This window comes from Cynocephalus volans, chromosome 11 (assembly GCF_027409185.1).
Source record: "Cynocephalus volans isolate mCynVol1 chromosome 11, mCynVol1.pri, whole genome shotgun sequence".
Classification (NCBI taxonomy): Eukaryota; Metazoa; Chordata; class Mammalia; order Dermoptera; family Cynocephalidae; genus Cynocephalus; species Cynocephalus volans.
Window position 1 is genome coordinate 102,315,035 of NC_084470.1, and position 14,617 is coordinate 102,329,651.

The window sequence follows — 14,617 nt, forward strand, 5'->3', positions numbered from 1 at the left end:
GCCTTGAAGCAAGAGGGGCCCGGGGCCGTACAGCGGTGCAAGGCGATCAGAGCACACACCTGGGTCCTCATGGGGGCAGGGGGACAAGGAGGGGCATGAGGGCAGCGAGGGCCGGTGGGGCTGTGCTGTGGCTGAGCCTGGGGAGTGGGCATGGCTGGCTGCTGGGCAGTTCATTCAGCACGCGTGTGTCTGGCCAAGCAGGCCACAGTCCTGGGTCCATCCTTGCCTCCCAAGCCAGGCACCACAGGACCAGGATGCCACAGAAAGGGGCCCCTCCTGAGTCACCCAAGACCCTCTGGGAGCAGCTCTGCGGTGGGCTGGCAGAGCGCCCTTTCCCCGCAGCGCCCACTGCCTGCTGCCCGCTGCCCCTCCATTCACCGGACGCCCAGCTGGGAACCAGACTGAGGCCCGTGGCTGCCTGGACTCCCCTTCCTCTCTTCCTTCATTGGAGACCCAGCCCCAACCACTGCTCCGCCTCTGCTTCCCTGGGGCACATGCAGTGTCCCCCGCCACCGTGCCAGGCCCCAACCCCAGGGCCAACCCAGAACCCCCGTCTCCTGGGAAGACCACAGGTTCAAAGAGTGGAAGGTGCTCCAGAGAGGCTGTGTCAGGGGCTGCGGGGCAGTTCTTGGGGCCTGAGTGCGCAGTGGGGGGTCCTTAGGGTAGTACCCACAGCCATGTGGGCACCATCCTGCCAATGCTGTGTGGGTGGGCTGCCCAGCCTGAAGATACCTGGCTGGCCAGTGGCTGGGCCTGGGGGATGTGCCTCACCTCGTCCATCTATTCACACAGATTTAATGAGACTCTACTTGGTGCTCGCCACCAGGCAGGCCAGCCGACACTGACAGGCAGAGTGAGGGGGCCACCAGGCAGGAGGAGGCCAGCCCCATGCCTGGGTCACTGGCCCGGGCAGTGAGCATGGCCAGAGGCCAGATCTGCAGAGGTCAGCAGCCTCTGGGAAGGGTCTTGGACTATGCTCTAAAGGCTCAGGCAGGAGAGAGAGAAGCCCGCTGCCCCTCCATCCACTGGACGCCCAGCCGGGAACTGGATTGAGGCCTGTGGCCACCTGAGGGGGTCAAGCATTGTGCTCGGAGCCCAGCATGGGGCAGACCCTGTGCTCAGGAAGTGTGGCTGGAGGAGCTGTGGGTCCAGGAGAGGGGAGGTGGACCATGTCCTGCTGACAAGGGGGAGGGGTGAGCATGGGAGAGTGGTAGGTAGCAGGGGACGAGGGGCAGAGGCTTCCACAGAGGGCTTGTCTGGGAGTGGAAGGTTGGATTCCCTCCGGATAACAGGAAGGTGGATGTCACTGGCTCCTGAGAGATAAAGTGGGTGTCTGGAGGGCAGGACCTGCATGGAGGGGACCACCAAGCCACTGGGGTCTGGCCCTCACAGCTCACCCTGCCCTGTGCCCTCTCAGCAGAGCCCACCTGTCTGTGCCCTGCAGCAGGTTGTTGGGCCTCACCTGGGCTCCCACTGCCTACCATCCAGTGACATGGGCAGGTCCCGGGTGCCCTGAGCCTTGGCATGCTCTGGTATGACACAGGGACAGTGATACCACCTGCCTCAGTACCGTGAGGGGGAAATAAGCCCTAGCACTGATGCTCGTGACACATGAATTTCTCCTCTTCTTACCAACAGCGTCACAGCCTCCGGCCTCCGGAAGGTGCTGTGGGCAGTGGCACTCCACTTTTAATGGCGCTGGCTGAAACCCTCATGTGGGCAGGGACAGTGCTGTGCTCAGCGCTGTGTGCTGTGCTTGGAGGATACTAGTGATGACCAGGCCCTGGCTGGGTCCCCAGCTCCCCTCCCCCACTGAAGCCTCTATGGCCCCCCATCCCTTGCGTTTTTCCATGTGATCTCTTTAGCCAAGTCAGGACTAGACCCCACGGGGACGAGGCGGCCTCCCTGTTATCGGCATGGTATGGCCGCGGCCCCAGGTGGGCCATGGCCAGCACAGTGCACATTCCAGAGCAGCACAGGATGCTTTGGGGGACAGGGTCCGGTGGGCAGGGGTGGGACCTCAGGGCAGGGCGCCCACACAGGCTCTCTTCTCAGCTCAGCATGCAGCTAGCTCCTCCAGGCTGGGCCTGGAGGGAGTGTCCCACCCACCATCTACAGGTGGGGGCAAGTCCTAAGGGACAGGCTGTGGGCTGCTCAGGGGGGACCCCTGGGGGGATCAGGGCCATGTGCCCCTCCCTCACTCATGCTCATTCCTGCTGCTGCGGCACCCTCAGCCCTCAAGGTCCCCTGTGCTGGCAGGGCAGGTGTCTCCTGCAGGGGAAGGGGTCCAAGAGCCAGCCTTGCCTCCCCAGCCTGGGGCCTGGGCCAGGCCACATTGCACCCTGGGAGTGGGCCTGGAGGTAGGGTTGGGTGACCATCTGGCTCCCAGGACTGCCCAATGTGATGCCCAGGCCCTCAGATGCCAGGTGGCTTCATCGCTACCCCACCCAGCTTTGTCCAGCAGCTGAGGCCGGGCCTGGGTCCTTTGGACACATCTTGTCATTCTCTGAGCCCTTCCTTATTTCACGTCCTATACTCTCTCTCCCTGCCCCAGCCCTGGGATCAGCTTTTTCTCCAAAGGTTTCTTTCAGAAGAGAATGGAATTCAGAAGCCAAAATCTGGGTTTTTGCTGTGCTCACTGCTGTTAGGGGTCCCTCCTCTCAGGGCCTCTCTGTGACAGAGCTAGGTACACACATCTGTGCAACACACACATTTACATCTGTAGTTCTGTTTATAAAACCTAACATTTCTGAGATCACATAGGTATTGCTAATTCTAATCCAACACCGCATGGTCCTTTCCATATTTTAAATTCTCACCTCTAACAGTGAGAAACCTGACTCTTGTTGCCCTAAAACACTTCCTGGTTTGGTCAAACCTCCCTCCACGCACCACACACACATAATCCATCTCCCTGCTCCAGTGGATGTCCCCTCACCCCCTTGGGCTCTGACCTCTTGCTCAGGGCTGCCCCCTGGGGATGGCTCTGAGCCTGTCTCCAGGTGCCTGGGGAGGTAAGAGGCTTTGCATCTTACCCCAGAGGGCCTGGCTTCCCTTCCCGTCCCTCCCTCACTCCCTCAGACCCTACCTCTACTTCCTGGGACTGCCTCGCAGATAATTTACTTGCACTGAGATCTGTCTCGGTCTGCTTTGCAGGGAACCTAAAACAAGGCAAAAGTCTTTTCTAGGTTTCATCAAGTTTATGTTTCTTGAGTAACTTTTTTTTCAAATTTGAAGTTTTAAAACAGTCACTCAGCACTTTCCTGACAATGGAAGTTCATCCGTGACTGCTACTAGGCTTTTCTTTCTGATCCCCAATGAAGGAGGGGTGGCATGGCAGCGTGGGGACAGCAGGACAGGGTGGAGCAGAGCTGGTCTGCGGTGGGGAAGCTGTGTGTGTTGGGGCTGGTCTGATGCCCATAGTACATTTCTCCAGCTGGGCCTCTGAGCTCCCTGACAAGCAGGGGTACCTCTTTGAGTGCTGGCACCCTCATCTCTCGGTCCTGAGGGCTGTCCATCCCATCTCCAGGCTGCTGGCTTCTTGAGGTTGGAGTCTCAACTACAAGGCCAGCCCCCAGGGGTCCTTCCCTGCCTAAAGCCAGCTCCAGGGATGGGATGGTACTGCTCCTACACTAGCGTCATCAGTCTCCCACACAGGAATGGAAGCCGCACAGGGCAGGGCTCGTCTCCTTCTGCTGTTCTGGCGCCCAGCTCAGAGCCTGCAGGGGTAGGAGCTCCACACATGCATGCTTATCCAACAAGGGGACAACCATGCCCAGCTGCCCAACCCATCTGTGTGCCAAGGGCCAGGGAGTGAGCAGGAGGGCCTGGCACGGGGGTCCCTACCCCTGCCTAAATGTGGGGGCTCCTCTGGATAGGCACCAAGCCCATCCCACCCCACTCCCTGAAGTGGCTGTGCCTGTGGCCTGGACCCTCCACGGACTGGCATGGTAGCCTGGCCCAGTGGGCTGGCCCATGGCATGAGTGGGCGACTGGCCAGACCAGCTGTTGGAAGGGGGTGGGAGGGAGGAAGGCCAGCAGGTGGGAACCCCCACTGGGCTCAGGGAGAAAGTAGGGCCCTGCCAGCTCTGCCTAGGCACAGCAGCTCTGGTCTTTGGTGGGGTGGGGTGGCCTACTCTGGAAACTCCATTTTTTGGGGAGGAGGCTTGGAAGTCCAATGAGGGCAGAGGTAGCTTCAGAGGCCAGCCGAAGGCCCTCCCTGCTTCCTAGGGCCCTTCGCCGCCCCTGTCCACAGTACTTTCACCCTCCTGCACACTCCTGCCTGTTTTGCTGGGGAAAGTGTTGTCACCTCATCTGGGCCCTGCAAAGCCAGAGGCACAGATGGAAGCGGAGCATCTGAGTGGACACTGCCCATGCTGGGGGCCATGCTCGGAGTCCTGTCCAGAACTCCTGCTTGGCCAGAAAAGCAAGAGAAATTCCTCCCTTGATTGGAGACACTTCTCAGCTGTCTTAGGTTCTCCAGACATCTTCTTTGGTTGTACAGAATTCAAATCCAGATGGAAGGAAATGACTCCTTCAGGTGCAATCTTACCTTTTTCTGGGTTCCAAAATGTGGGCCAATAAGACCATCTCTAGGAAAACAAATAAGTCGTTTTTCTTTGTTTTTTAAGCATTTGTTTTAAGGTAATACTCTTCTTGGCCTGTCTTCTTACGTGGGAACAAATACAGACGCTCCTGGTGGGGGCTGCCGATGGTGGGGGCCAGCGAGTGAAAGGAAGAGTGGGCGGGACAGCAGGGGCTGTGATCACAAGGAGGGACAACCCCCCAGGGCACTGGCCAGTAGGGACCAGGGAGAGGGCTCACGTGTCTGTGGCGGGAGCAATCATGTTTTCAAACACCCTGAACCTCAAGCCCTTCCTGGGGTGGTCGCTGCCGCTCGACATCTGCCCCTGTCTCGGGGGCGACCCGAGGCCTGCACAGACTGGCTCCCCAGGGCAGGAGCTGTGCACAAGGGGTGCTGGTTTGGGGCCGGTTCCAGCCTCCACTGGGGAAGAAAGGAACAGAAGGTCACGAGATGAAGGTCACCCAGGACAGCTTCAACACCCCTGTCCTGTGAGAAAGTGCCATGCCCAGCTCGCTGGACTGCCCACCTGCATCAGGTTGAGCCAGCTGGGGCTGTGCCCCCCATTCGAGTCCCCACTCCCTGGGCGTCTGCTGAGTGCTGCCTTTCTCTGGGGGCCCCTGGTCTTCTCCCTCCGGCCCTTCCGGGCGCGTGTCTCACCCACAACACAGCCAGTGTCCAAGGGACAGACAGTGGCCTCTCAGTCCGGCCACGAGCCCAGCAGACGTGCAAGCGGCTCCCGGCCCTGGAGGCTGCGAGGTGAGGGCACGCCAGCCGCGCCCCGGGCTCGCAGGCCTTCCAGCGAGCTGGCCGGTTGGCGGCTCAGAGAGGTGGGGCCGTCAACCCAAGGCCCGAGCCCCCAGCCCGGGCGGCGGGGAGGGTCACGCCGCGAACAGGCCGCGGGGTCACGGTGTGGTCAGTGCTGCCGGTCAGCAGTGCTGGGGCTGGGGGCTGCGCCTCGCTGCGTCCTGTGGGGGTGTCCCAGGTCACCTGCCTGATGTGTGTCTCCTAACGTGTGGAATCCCCTCGCCGTGGTGCGGGGCGCGCCGGCCCCGGGGACCCTGAGCCGTGGGGCGGAGGCTGCGCTGACCGCCCCGCCCGCCGCTCCGCTGGTCTGCGGTTGTGGCGGGGCCCTATGGGTTTCTGGCCTGGGCTGCGGTGGCGGAACGGGCGCCTTCCCAGCCGCGCAGGAAGCGGCCCCCGTCGGAAGGAGGATCCTGGTCGCCGCCGCCGCAGCTGCCGCCTCCGCCAAGCGGCATTCGGGCGGGCGGGGCCGAGCGGGGCCGAGCCCGGGCGGGGGAGCGCGCGCTGCTGGAGGAGCGGGGCCGGGAGCGGGACACTTTCTTGGCCGGCGCTTGGCTGAGGCGGACGCGCGGCAACAAACGGCTCAGGCACCGGGCGGCGGCGGCGTGAGCTCAGCGCCGGGCGCTCAGTCCGCCGGAGCGAGCCGCCGGGAGGATGTACGCCGAGCGCACCGAGCCCCGCGCCGCCGCCGAGCTCTGAGGGCCGCGGGCCAGAGGCGCCTCCGCCGCTCCGGAAGCTGCGCGGGCGGGCGGGCGCGGAGCTGGCGGGAGCGACCGCGGCCGGCCAGAGCCGCCGGGACGAGCCGGGCGGGCGCCGCGCGGTGGGAGGAGCGGGGCGGCGGCGGCGGCGGCCCCGCGCCCGCGCCCTCGCTCCTCCCGGACCGCTCGGCCTCGGCCACCGGGGAGATTCGCGCCTCGCGGCGCCGGCACCTGCGCGGCACCCCCTCCACCGCGAGTCCCAGGCCCGCGACCGTTGGCGTTGGCCGTTGGCGGCGCGCGCAGGGTCATGTCCCGCGTCTAGAGCGCGGGGGGCGCGCGGGGTCCGGGCGGCGCCGGCGGCAGGCGCGGCGAGGGGCGTGTGGATGTGGGGCCGGCTCGGGCGGCGGCGGGCTCCAGCGGCGGGACCCTTTCGCCCCGCCCGCCTTCCCCTTCGCGCCCCCGGGCGAGGCTGAGGGCACGACCGTGATCGGCCGGAAGCCGGCGGCGGGAGGCGGCTAGGATCGGGGTCGCGGGCGCCGCCGGGGGGCGTGGCACGCGGGAGCAGGAGCGGCCCCGGGAACCGGAGCGCACCATGGAGGCGGCGGCGGGCGGTCGCGGCGGCTTCCAACCGCACCCGGGGGTGCAGAAGACGGTGGAGCAGTTCCTCCTAAGCTCCATGAGCTCGCTGGGCGGCCCGGCTGCCTTCTCGGCGCGCTGTGCCCAGGAGGCCTACAAGAAGGAGAGCGCCAAGGAGGCGGCCGCCGAGCCGCCGCCCGTGCTGCACCTGCCCGCAATCCAGCCGCCGCCGCCCGTGCTGCCCGGGCCCTTTTTCATGCCGTCCAACCGCTCCACCGAGCGCTGCGAGACCATGCTGGAGGGCGAGACCATCTCGTGCTTTGTGGTGGGCGGAGAGAAGCGCCTGTGCCTGCTGCAGATGCTCAACTCTGTGCTGCGCGACTTCTCATTGCAGATCAACTCCGTGTGCGATGAGCTGCACATGTACTGCTCGCGCTGCAGGGCTGACCAGCTGGAGATCCTCAAAGTCATGGGCATCCTGCTCTTCTCAGCGCCCTCCTGAGGGCTCATCACCAAGACGGACGCTGAGCGCCTGTGCAACGCGCTGCTCTACATTGGCGCCTACCCGCTGCCCTGCAAGAAGGAGCTGGCCGCCAGCCTGGCTCTGGGCCTGGAGCTCAGCGAGCGCAGCGTCCGCGTATACCATGAGTGCTTCGGCAAGTGCAAGGGGCTGCTGGTGCGTGCACCAGCAGCCCAAGCGCCGCCTGCATTCAGTGCCTCGACTGCCGCCTCGTGTACCCGCCGCACAAGTTCGTGGTGCACTCGCACAAGCCTTGGAGAACCGGACCTGCCACTGGGGCTTCGACTTGGCCAAGTGGCGAGCCTACCTCCTGCTGAGCCAGGACTACACGGGGAAGGAGGAGCAGGCTCGTCTGGGCCGCTGCCGGGACGACGGTGAAGGAGAAGTTCGACTATGGCAACAAGTACAAGCGGAGGGTGCCCCGGGTGAGTGTTCCCAGGCCTGGGAGCTGGGCAGGCCACACCCGGTGTGGGGGGCCCTCCTGCGCCAGGGGCTCCAGTCTCCCAAGGCTGGCACCTGTGTTACTTACTGCCTTACCCCACGTCTTAGGGTTTTGTTTTGTTTTAAGGAGATTCAGAGCAGCACCAGTGTCCCCATCAACAGGGCCAGATGGCCTGGTTGGAATGCCCTCTTGCCTGACCACCATGACAAGCCTGCGTAGGGGCTGGAGACCTGGCCTGGTGGGTGGAAAAGCCCCTCTGAGGCCCACAGCCATTGCTTGGATAGGCCGGGAGGGTGCTTGAGAGAGAAGCCTGCCCCATACTCAGCAAATTCGATCTGGCTGGACCCACCCAGGCCTCGAGCCACAGCCCAGGCCTTCTTTGGGGTGTCCAGATGGGTTGGGGTGAAGGTTGCTCCCTCACCCCAGAAGGCTCCCAGATTGCAGACAGAGGGGTGCCTGCCCTTGGTCCCCAGGAGACAGTTTTGGCAAGGCGGTGCCGGGTTTCCCTGTTTGTGCCTTGAAGTCTTGGGACACAGACACAAAAATGAAGCCAGGTGTCCGGGCTGCAGGGGCAGGGGGCCGAGACTTGGTGACTCCAGCCCTGGGCCTGCCAGGGAGCAAGTCCCAGAGTCCCTGGGCAGAGTCGAGGGCGAGGGCCACTGGGCTCCCAGCTTGGGGCCTGATCAGCGGGCAGTGTTGGAGTTACTGGTGCCTGCGATTGGTTTTGGACTTGCCCAAATCGTTTCCTTCTCTGCCTTTCTGAAATGCAAAAGGGCGCCAAGTGGAAGGGTCCTGGCCATGGCTCTGTTGTTTGCCAGGCGGAGGATCTGTGGGATCCGGCTTGGACAGCTTGTGGCCCACTAGATGCTGAAACCGGTCACTGGGGGTCCTCAGGGACTTTCTGTTGCACGCTCCCCCAAAGTATTTGTAACTTTTCTTTTACACGTCTAGGTTTATTAAATTGCACACACACAGTGCTGCATTGGCTCAGCTATTTTGGGGAGGCCTAATTAATTCAGCTATTGCATCAAACTTTTTTTTTCTAAATCTGTGAATAGATGCTCCAGCCTGGTTTTCTCTGGGCGCCCCTCCAGTGGAGTGTCAGAGCTGTGGGAGGAGGGGCTGCAGAAGTGAGGGACTGTCGCCTCTGCTTGGAGGGGGCTGCATGCGTGTGTGCATCTGTGTGTGTGCAGTGGTGTTTCTGTCCTGGGCTAGGCCAGTTCCCCAGTGGCCACTGTGTGCAGACCCATGGGGGATGGGTGAGGATGCTGGTGGCCATTTCTTTCAGGTGGGGAGGTGGTTGTGCGTGGACATGATGGGTGCTCCCAGTGAGCCGAGGGCCTTTCTGTTTGGGGTGCCCACACCCTCGCCAACTCCTGTGGCCAGAGGAAGCCAGTGTGCTCCCCAGGGACTGTGGTGAGGAGCCCGGGCGGACCGTGGCACTGGTCGTCGGCGAGGCCCGAGCTGCTGGGAAACGTTCATGTTACCGATCTCCAGCGTGTTGAACAGGGGATCTTGTCTGAGCAGGGTGTGTTTTGTTTTTGTCCGAGTTTGGGTCATGTGTGTGTTTGTGGTCTTTTTGTCTTCCTGGGCTTTGCAGGGGCCCGGTGGAGTGGCCAGCAGGGCCTTTTTGTCATAGCTGCTGTAGAGTGGAGCCCAGGACTGGCCTCTCCTTCCCTTGCAGCAGGCCCTGTGATTCTGGGTGAGGGGTCCTCCGGCTCAGGGTAGGCCTGGCCAGAGCTTGCGGCCCAGGTGCCCCTTGAGGGGAAGGTAGGACGTCCCCAAGCTATGGTCCTAGAGACAGACCAGGCCTCCACTTGGGTCACCTTGGCAGATGGTTTGGAGAGGCCTTTCTCTCTCAGTGCCTTCTCTAGCACGGCTTTGAAATCCAGTTTACTGATTAAAAAGACATTCCCTGAGTGGTGAGTGTGAGTGACTGGGGTGTCGATGCCTGAGTGGCAGTCCCAGCCCTGCCCTCACAATGGTGGGGTGGACTGGGTCCCTGCACATTTGCCAGGTCCTGCATGCTTTCCTGAGGAGGGACCAGAAGGCCACTGTCCACTCCTTGTGGGGTGCTCGGGCTCCCAGCCTCGCCTCTCTTTAAGTTCTCGATGGTGCAGCGGCTGGGCTCCCCTTGCTCAGTGACCATGCCATTGGGAGTTCTGAGCTGCGTGGTCCCCTTTAAATCTCCCTCTACAGCAGTGTGCTTGTCTCTGTAAATGCCAGGGGCATCACGTGAAAAGGGGGTGGCTCTCTCAAGGTGGGTGTGGACCCATGGCTGCCCAGACCCCACTGGTCCTAGGAGGAGTGGCCTGGGAGAACCCCCCGAGCCCCACCCATAGCCCCACTGCTGATCTCCTTTGGTCCCTCCTAGTTGCCTCTTGACAGCTTAATGGGATATGTTTTGATTTCTTCACTTCTTTTGTAGCTTATTTTAATATTTTTGATCTATGGAGGATGAGGGCAGAAGGAACAAAAAACGTCCTGGAACTCTCTTTGCAGGGGACGCTGCTTCCAGCAGGCCTTTGGGCTCTGCTGAGTGGGAGTGAGCCTTCTGGTTGTTTGTGTGAGGCGAGGTGTGGGCTGGGTCTCCTGCTAGGGTAGACTCGGTGATTTGCCCAGTTTCTCTGGAACCCTGATTACCTCTGCCCACCCTGCTTTGCGGGCAGGCCTGGTTGTGGTGCGGTCGTGGTTCCTGTGGTCATCCCAGTGTGGAACTGGGTGGGAGGCAGGGCTCCAGCTTTGAGCCCTGGGGAGGCCCTGTGCAGGCAGGAGGCTATGCCCAAGGCCTGGCATGTCAGTGGTGCTGTGACAGTGTGAGGGGTTGGCAGTCTTCCTTGGTCGTGTCTCCCTAATGTCATAGGGGGCTCAGAGGAAGTGTTCACTGATGTCCCGGCTTCCTGCTGGTGTAGCTTGGATGACCATGTGCACTACCTGGGAGTGCCGTAAGTCACCTCTTAGAGATTCCTATGGATGTTGTCATTGGGGGCTATCTGCAGTGAGCCAGCCCAGCTCTGGAACCTGGGGTGTTGGTCTCACATCTCCACTCTGTCCCTTGCTGTGTGACCTTGAGCGAGTTGCCTAGCTTCTCTGTGTTTCAGTTTCCTCATGTGTAATCTGGGGACTAATGTTTTATTGATCTTGGGTGTTTAACGTGTTGAGTGTCAGAGGTGGGGTCTGTACGGGTCATTGCTGCTTGGAACACATGGCAAAGAGACAGGAGCCTTTACCTCTCCATCCTTCCCTTTTCTTTGGCCTGGTCAACTCTGTCCCTTTCTCTTGGGTTGTCTGATGGGTGTTGCAGGAAATTGGACTAAATCTTTTCATTGGCATAGATTGCTGTCAGTCAGAAAAGTAGACAAATGGTGGCAGTTTGAGCTGCCGCTTGGCCCGCTGCCTGGGACACGGCTTCTTGTCCCACAGAGCGTCTCGCTGGGTAGCCAAGCACTTCCTTTCAGGCTGACGACAAGGTGGCACGGTGCCTCCCTCGGCCAGAGCAGTCTCCACCGCTTCTGTGTTTGACAAACAGGCTCCTAACTACTGTGTGTGGTTTTGAATGTCCTCGTGAGTGAAGAATATCTGTTGTTACATTATTTCACCTCTGTCTCCAGATGCCTGAGGTCTTCGAGGGGTCTGTTTGAATTGCTTGTATGTGTGACCAATGTCAGTCCGTGGTGCATGGACCCGTGCGCGGCAGGCATGGCGGTGTGGATTGTCTGAGTTCCTGACAATTGGTAACTTTTTCTGGCTAGCCTCAGTGAGCATTGAGTCTTGAAGAGAGCATTGAATGACTGAATCTTTTAGGTACAGAGGCCAGGAAAGGGTTCTGGACGCAGGAGCCCACTCTGAGTAAGTTGTATTTTGCTCTTTTAAGCTGAAATTCCTACAGGAAGCGGTGGTACTGGGAACTGGGAATGCTGGAAATAGCCTGCTTATTCCAGGACCCCTCTTTGGTGCAGTGGCGGACATCCTCAGGTCTGGGGGGTGCTTCAGAGGGTGGGCTGTCCCTTTGCCTCTGGCCTCCTTTTGGAGAAGTGTATTTACTGTGAGGGTGTTTTGCTGCAGGGTTTCGTGGGGTGCAGCGCTGATTTCCCAGCTTCCGATGCTTGGCTCAGACAGCAGGCTGTCTTCTCGGCGATGCTCTGCAGTCTGGCTCCTGGACGAGCCCCCGCCCGTGCACAAGGATGGGGTCCGCGGGTCTGGTCTGATCACCAGGGCAAGGGCTGCAGCACGAAGGCTGGTAGGGTCTTTCCAGACGGGGGAAACGGCAGCCTGAGAGCCAGCTCTGGCTTCTTCCTGTGGCCAGAGCCAGTCCTGCAGTGAGGGGAGCTGGGGGCCCTGCCTGTCCCGCCTGTGCCCTTCGCTGGCCTCTGCTGGGTGCAGAGCCTCACACAGCTCGTTCTCTGGGCACGGTCCATTGCCCCATCCATCTGACTGTCTGTCCTGCTGGTTTCCAGGATCCCCTGGGAGCTGGGCTGGGTGCCTTGCCTTCTGGGGTCAGCAAGATCACTGAGTAGCTCCCCTGCTGCTCCTTGGGTGCCACAGTCAGCATGGGGCTTTGGAGAGTAAGGTCGCTGACTGTGCGGCGTCTGTTTTTCCACCTCCCTGAAGCCAGTTTGTGTAATGTCTCTCTGAAACGTCAGTGAGACAGACAGGGTATGGCGCGTGAGGAAGTTTGGGTGAAATGTAAGCCGAGCCCCACCCTGGAGCCGGGCGTGGGGGGCAGCCCCAGCCCAGGTTGAGCCCTGCGCCCAGGGGGGCCTGGGGGGAGGTGGCAGCAGGTCCGGGGCCTGCACCCTGGCCATCTGGAAGGAGGTGTCCGCAGCCTGGCGGCTGGGCTTTCTGCGGCAATGTGTCTCTTTCTAAGGATTGCAAAAGTTTAGGGAGGATTTCTCCACTAGAAGGATTATGCAAGTTTCAAGTGAAATGTTTTTTAAAAGTTTCTTTGTTTTGAGTCAAAATACAGAGGCTGAGTTATTTCCTTAAGATCTGGGACAGCTGAGAAAGAAGAATGTCCCGCTCTTCCTCATCCTCTCGGCACTAGGGCTCGTGGAGCTGGGGACCGACCAGAGACAGGCCTAGGTTTTCACCTTCACACCTCCCTCCCAACTGCTGCTGGGGGTAGTTGTCAGGTGGGGGCTCCATCCCACCCTGGCCATCACCTGTCATGTCCCTGGGGACACTTTATTGCCTGTGTAAGCCTGGCCGAGGTCTACCCCTACCTTTGCACCTGGCCTCAGGGCAGCTTGGTTCCTTGTCTGGTGACTGGGTGCTGCTCTGGCCACCTTTCTCCTTGCTCTCTGTTGTGGGTAACTCAGGTCACCCTCAGGAAGCACTTGGCACGTCCTGGGGGCAGGGGCGTAGTAAGCGATAGCTCTTAGTGCTGCTTTTTTGTGAATACGGAGACAGTTCCCGAAGAGCTCTGCTTTCCGGAGCCTGTTTGTTTGTTGCACTGTACGGTACCTGATGCTTTTCCAGGAGGCCTCGCTGGGGGAACGGGGTCTGGGGGTCCCCCAGCTCCAGGCTCATCACCACTTGCATCTGCTTACTTACTGAAATGAAGGACCAAGACTTGGGTGTGAATTTTTCGTGAGACTTGTGGGTGACAGTAGTAAAACCTAGGAGAAGGCCCAGGGTGGACGCAGCACCCATGCCGTTCACACCCTCAGGGGACTTGGTGGCACCCGGCACCTGTAACCTGCAGCATGTCCTACCCTGCGTGGAATGAGTTATTTAATGAGTCACGTGGCATCGGGAGGCTGATTTTTATTATGTCGTGGGTGCGACTTTCCCGGTGGGCACCCCGTGTGTGCTGGGGTCAGGGGCTTCTCTGTGTGGCGCAATGTGCTGGGGCTTCTTGGTGGGGCTGCTGCAGAGTCAGGGCGGCTTGGCCTGGGAAGCTTGCAAGGAATTGCACCTGATCCTTCTCATCCAGAGAGCCTGAGCCTTTCTCGGACAGCAGTTTGTTCTTGCACTCTTGTCAGTGATCCCATGGCCCGAGGCTCCTCAGCATGGCAGTGGGCTGGCACCGTCGCTGCCCTGCCACTCACAGCCCACCCTCGGCTCTCTGGCTCTAACAGTTGTGGTGGGTCCCAGCTGACTGGATCGTGTTGGGCCTCTGTGTCCTGGACATGCTTTTCTCTGTGCCACCCTGACAGGTTCGTGGCCCTGCCCACCTCCTGTGCCCCAGCACTGGTTGTGCCCCTGGGCTCCCCCTTCCCTGCCCATCCCTGACACCCAAGGGTGGTGCTCCTTGGTCTGTGGCGTGTCCAGCCCCACAGCTCCCCTCTTCAGAAGTGGCGAGAGCCAGGGTGCCAGGGTGAGGGACTCATGCTTGTTTGTTGAAGGTGAGCATTGGGTCTGGACTCTGACCCCTGGCTTGAGTGTGAGGGGGAGTGTGCCGGACAGGGTGGGGGCAGCCTGGCCCCCTGCACAAGCTGTGGGTAGCACACGCGACCACATGTGGTGCAGAGTTTGTGCATTTCCTGAAGCCCCTTGTGCTTGTTTCCATGCATTCCCCCGGACCGGCAGTAACCAAAAGAGGGTCACGCCTGGAACCTGTGTTGTCAGAATTCGGGGCTGCATCAAGGTCTCTGTGCCAAAGAGGCTGCAGGGGGTCCTGCTGTCTCCCCTTCGTCTCTCCCTCCAAAGGTGTGCCCTGCTGGGGCATTCTGTGTACCTGGGTGGGGGTGGGGGTTTTGCAGAGCCCGCCGCAGGCTAATCAGCCTTTCTGGGGAGGAGGCCTGGGTGGAAGATGCCCAGGACCTCCATCCTGGTGTAACTGGACACTTGGGAGGTGGGGACCCAGGGCCGTTGCCTAGGGCCTGAGGCACTGTTGGCCCCATCTTTACTCTGCCTCACCTGCTGCCTCCCCTTCTGGGAGTTACAACCTGTGTTGCCCAAACCGTTAAAAAAATTATACTCCCAAGTTGAATGATATGCAAATGTAGTCAATTAAGCGAGGGGATTTTAATTAGCAGTTTCAGTTCATGTGT

At 60.8% G+C, this 14,617-nt stretch overlaps 1 pseudogene; it reads left to right on the forward strand.

The window, feature by feature from the left end:
* Positions 1–6,676: 6,676 nt before the first annotated feature.
* Positions 6,677–14,617, forward strand: part of LOC134390173 (ski oncogene-like) — a 35,401-nt pseudogene continuing 27,460 nt past the window's right edge.